We start from the raw sequence: 6,127 nt of genomic DNA on the forward strand, positions 1-6,127 counted from the left end.
CACCCATATGAGCAAATTCAGTAGTTTCGCTATCACTTTCATCTTTTCCAAAAGGAAAGATAGCTGGAACATCAGAGGATAATATATTCATACCTGATAATGATTCTGAATCTGATTCTGAATCTGAAGAGCTTCTTATACCTAATCCCCAATCGATTCTCACATTGTCATAGTTCTTCTGAGATGACTTCTTCTTCTTAGGTGCTTTCTTCTTAAGCTTCTTTCCCATTGTTCCACGGATCTCCTTCAAGCGATCAAGCTTCTACCAAAGGACCTGCTCCGATACCAATTGTTGGAAATAATACTGAGAGGGGGGGGGTGAATCAGTATTATCACATTAATAAAACTTTTTCATTTCCATAATCAGATTCATATATGCTACTTCCACAACTTATGATTAAGTTAATTGATCTTCAATGAGTGCATTAGAACATTATCAACCATATTATCAGTTAACAGATGCAGTAACATAGAATAGATCATCACACATAAGGCACACACATGAACACCATGATATAAGGTGGAAACCCAATGCGGGAGAAAACCACCTGCTGCAAGTCATCTCAATCTTCTTCTTAATAAGAAAATCCTTTTACAATATTTGTACTGGTGCAGTCTTATACCAGTATGGGAGCTACAACCCCCTTTGCTCTTGTACTAATCGGTCCATTTACTAGTACGCAGGCTACTACCTGCTACAATGCTCCAAATATTTCCTTTAGCTCTTGTACTATCTTAGATACTAGTACGTAGGTGCTGACCTACAATCTTCTCTCCTCCAGGTACCACGTTTCATCAATTTTCAGACTGGATACACTGAAGCACAACACATAATCTGAAAGGCCACATTTCATCCAATTTTCATACTGGACCCAACAACATTAAAGCTCATAATCAAGCAACCTTCTGAATTACCCAAGCACTAGATCAATACATATACAAGTGAGTCATCAATTAGATCTAGTCCATCAGATCACATAAATGAGTCAATAAGAACCTGATCCATTCATCCATCAATGTATAAACATTTAATCAATCACTGCTGTTATCAGAACTTAAAACCAGAAACCAGACATCACTTCAAAACTTAGAACACAACAATGATAAACATGGACAGCTAAGTAGATTTCATGAGAAGTACGCAGCTTCACCCATATAACACCTGCGTAGAAGTACGCACTGTTTCCAACTGAGTTCCTGCGTACCCACGCACTCTGCCTCACAGACTTCCTGCGTACTTGCGCTCTGTGTCCAATGAACTGCCTGCGCCCCTCCGCATCTGTAGCGCTTCTAGGCCTGCGTATCTGCACACCTGCAGCGCTTCTGCGCCTGCGTATCTCCGCACTTTTCTTTCACTGTACTTGCGTACCTGCAGGTATAGATAATTCCAAGACTTCAAGATTAACCCAAACTATCAGATCTATAGATCTGAACATGCACCGAGGAGATATCAATCCATTAGTAGATCCGATTTGTAGTTCTCATGTTTTTCCTGATTTAGATCTAGCTTTCTCTCACAAACCCATCACTAGAATTTCAGATCTAGTTTCTCTTAAGATCTTCTTATTTCACAAGTGTCTAGGCAAATGATCTCCTTTGCTTTATATAGGCAAGCTATTCCTAAAATCATGGATCAATAGGGGCTCAATAATAATAATAATAATATAAAACAATACCACGGGCCAAAACCATAGAATCAAGAACGGCGGGCTAAATACCACGGGCCAAACATAGGAAACCCCACGTGAACGTGCTTCTCTGCCTTGAAGTAAGTGAACTGGGGGTACGCACCTTCTGAACGGGTGACCTGCGTGTATGTACGCAGTTTATCTAAGACATGCCTGCGTGTACGCATCTTTTGCACGGTGTACCTGCGTACCCCTTATTTTCTTCAATATTTGAGAGCTGATCATCAATCTCTGCTACTGACCTGAAGTACTGTGATCTATCACCTGTATGGGTTGCCATCAAGGACAATACTTTAGCCATAATGCCAACAATCTCCCCCTTTGGACTTGATGGCAAAGCTTACTAAGAACTTGCTATTTGATTCCTTTGAGCTGTCCTGCATCTATGTATGATGTCACATCTGATATCTCTTCTGTAGATTCATCTGAATGTATATCAATGAAATGATCTTCTATGAGAGGGTTGCCATCAAGTACAACACATGCATCATAATGCCAACAGTACTTACTTGGCGACAGATCATCCCGAATCCATCTCTTAATTCCTGTCTTAATGGCCCACCACCTGCTCCTTTCTACCTTAAATTAGACCTCTTTTCATGAATAGTGACATCAACAGTCACTTCCCAGCCTACCCGCGCAGCAACACAAATTCTTAAGCATGATAGTGATACTTGTGACAGATTGACCCTGTATGGAACGTCCTTTCTGGGTAGCTCTCCTGCAAACATGTTTATAGTCCATTGCCTTTTTTCAATTGCGTAGGGCTTTGAGATTGTGCTTCCTACGGATAGTCAGGTGGTTGCACCCCTGGCGCGAGGCTTCGATTTTCCTACTATCCAGGGATGCGAGCACTCTTCAAATACCCTTATGTATGGTGGTGTGCCAGTGTTGAGTGATAAAAAGGTGTCTTCTAACCCCTATTTATCCTACATTAATTATCAATCCGGGCACGATTTTTTATCTCAAGAGTGTACTCAGTCTGAGGTGGTCACTTGTTTAAGAGTAATGTTTGCAGTATAGTGCTTGCAAAAGTAAATGAATGTTGGAAACAAAATCCAATTGTAATGGCAAGAAACTTAAATGCTCTATAACTAAATCATTCACTCAAGAAACTAGAACAATCATCAGTCAAGGATGCAGTAATGATAACTCTTTCCCCTGTAAACTGATGTAAATGAAAATCAATCACAGACAAGACCTCCAATCAGAGAACTTATACAACGGTAGTCAATGTTCATTACAATTGTAGATCTTTCTGCTAAAGCAAATTCTGGAAACAAGAATTCGATTAGCAAAAAAGGAACAACAACTAAATCTATTGAAAAGGTCGAACAACAAAGCTTAATCTACAGAAATGAATTGAGCAGCAATCTTAACCGAAATGAATTGAACAACAATCCTCAACTAATAAAGGAACAACAAACCTAATTAAGTGTAAACACACAGTGACTATAGAGTAATTGAATCAATAATCTTATTCTAGCATAATGGACATTAACCACAAGTATAAAGGAATGACAATTGCAGTTATAATTGAATGGCAATTAAATGAACAACAGAATCTGAATTAGATAATGCAATATTGTTTCAAAATGAACAACATGACATTTTAAGTTCTGAATAATAATCTTGTTATCCAATTACGATTTCGATGTAACAGATCAATTTAGTGAAATGTTTAGAAATAGAAGATTACTGAATAAAACAAATTAAGAAAATGCAAAGGAAATCAAACCACAGACAATTGTAATTGTAAAATAGTGATACAAGAAGCAAGTGGATCCACTAGGGCCGGGCCCTTAGCCACCAAGGAAGCACTGCTACGTTTACTCCAGGATCAGATAATGGAACAATGATTGAGTTATATATTAATCATATATGGAAAAGTTACAACTATTGCTCTTCAAAGAGAGTCGATGATCAAAGTTGAGATTACAACAGTAAGTTCTACAAATTGATAATAAAATCTGCCCCCTTGGGCTACCAGCGCTGTCCCTTTTTATAATGGCCAAGTGGAAGTATCAAGAGTACCGATAAGCCTTGAAGTAGTGATCCCTCAGGATCAAAGGATCTTGAGGGATTCGCTATATCTTTGATCTCCAGTTTATCGTTTTTTCTTCTTGCGCTGATGTCATGTTTTCTCTTCCTTTTCCTGGACCATGCGCTCTGATATTGATCTCCTCGTCTAGATACGGCTTCCTGTAAAAGGGATAGTAGTTTCTTCTACTTTGTCTTTTCCTCTCGAATAGTGATTTTCTATTTCCTTCACTTTTTGTATAGAAAAAGAAAATAATTAGTTATTTTGTATCAATCACAAATCTCCTTAATTTTATCATAATTATTTAACATATTACCATCTTAGAATGTAAAGGAGTTATGATTCAAAGGAAAAGATAAAGAAATAAATGGTAAATACATACCTTTTCCAATGCTCAACACACCCCCCTAATTACCCTTTTTCATGCCCTCATGAAAACATTATAACTTACATGCAAGGCAGTTAGGGAATAGGCTGGAGAGGGATTTTCATGCAGTGGTCTAAAACCATGATGTGTAGCTAAAAATTCAAAAATATGCCATGTCTGGCCTTCAGGAAATTCATATAGAGCATTATACCCTACTACAGGATACCAGATAATTGGACTTCGAAACCTACAACCTAGCCAATATGGGCCTTCTCTTAAGATGAGGTTACTATAGATAACTAGGCGATTAGTAGCTAACTTAAAATTTTCGTAATTGAATGGCTCTCTGTCCTGCACATTCCGATTGGAAGTCTTCCATCGGAGTTTAGTTGCAGCTATGGCAAGGTCTTTAATGGATAGGAAGTATTCTACCCCTTGCTGGACAACTACTGTGTGAATGGGTCCCAATGTCTAGATCACACCCTTCTTTCTCATTAAGCTTATGTGCTTATCCCACTATTGTAATGGGTTTTTTCGACTCACCCCTTACCTAAATATCTAACCTGTTTTCTTGTCTCTAAAAGGTATTATGGGCTTTAAGCCACTTTATCTAGTTAACAACAAAAGAGATGAATGCCAGAAGCTGGATATCACCCACAAAAGGATTGGGGTTCTCTTTTGTTTCATCATCCAACACAAAATTATGCAAATAGAACTCACATAGCAATCATTGGACTTTCACCCCATAATGTTTGCAGCAGTTTATAAAATCATCAATAGTTTTTAACTCTATAGGCACCCCTACCTTAATAGCCTTAATTTTTAACTATAAATATCTTTCCATAAAAAACAAAGCATAATTTTTCGCAGGTGCCCTACATGCTAGAACATCAGTATACAGAAAACAGAGAGTATCCATTTGACTCATAACTGTGTCTAGTCTATTGGTTACCTTTTTAACTTTTTATTCTGCTCTCCGACATCTATCGAAGGCCTCATTCTCCGATGCATTGATGTTCTTTACTTGCTGCTGTAATTTTTTATATTTCTCCTGAGGAATAGTTTCTTTTGTGAGATTTTCTATCATCTATTGGGCCTGTGCTAGATCCTCTAGCAGTTTTACTACCCTAGGGTCATTGTTTTTCAAAACACTTTTGGGCTGAAGATCTACCTGGATCTCCTTATTGCGACATCTAGTTTCCTAAGACTATGTTTCATTGTCATGAACTGTCCAGTCAGTCGTGATGCTAGAGGACAATGCCTCTGTCTGGACGTCCTTATTACAGATTCGTGTGTTTTCTATTTCGTCCTCTGTTTGTAACAGCCGCATGTTATTCCTTGTGGTCCTGGATGATAATGGGTTTAGTTTGAGTTCTTTTGGCCTTCATTTTATGGGGTTTCATCTGGGTGGCTACATCCTTTGTTTTAGGGGTTCTTTTTGAGATTCTCCCATTTTTAGGACCCTTATTTGTTGTCTGATTTGTTTTACTACATTTAGTAGCCTGTTTCTTTTCCTTCGCAACCTTTTGATTTCATTTGTCTTCTTCTTCGAAGGAACAACTGTTTCTTTTCTTGGGCCTGGGCTTCGTTCTTCAAGGATTGTACCCTCGCCCTGGCTTATTTCCATATTTATGTTTGGAACACTTCTTCAGTGTTCTTTTCATCCTGATTAGGTTTATTAAGGGAGGTAATCTTGGTTTGATCTGCTATTTCCTGAGTGGCTTCTTCTTCTACTTCTTCTTCATCATTCATCTCCTTAGATGCACTCTTGCTGTGAGCAGAGTGTTCCTGTGATTGTCCTACCTTAATATCGAGGTTGAGTGGGCTGTGGGGCTGGATATAATCACCCAAGTTGGCCAAAATTTGGGCCAATTTGTTTTCTTGCAGAGGGTTTTGTAATGGGCTTCCGTTGGGTGTCTCTGCTTCCTCCCCTTCTTCCTCGCCGGAGTGCTAAGTTTCCTCTTTTGGTTCCTCTTCTATATTTTCCCCTCCTTCAGGTTATGGGGGTTGCTCATCCTCTGAGTCATATAT

This window comes from Pinus tabuliformis, chromosome 6 (genome assembly GCF_031772625.1).
Source record: "Pinus tabuliformis cultivar Carrire ecotype Pingquan chromosome 6, CPIR1, whole genome shotgun sequence".
Taxonomy (NCBI): Eukaryota; Viridiplantae; Streptophyta; class Pinopsida; order Pinales; family Pinaceae; genus Pinus; species Pinus tabuliformis.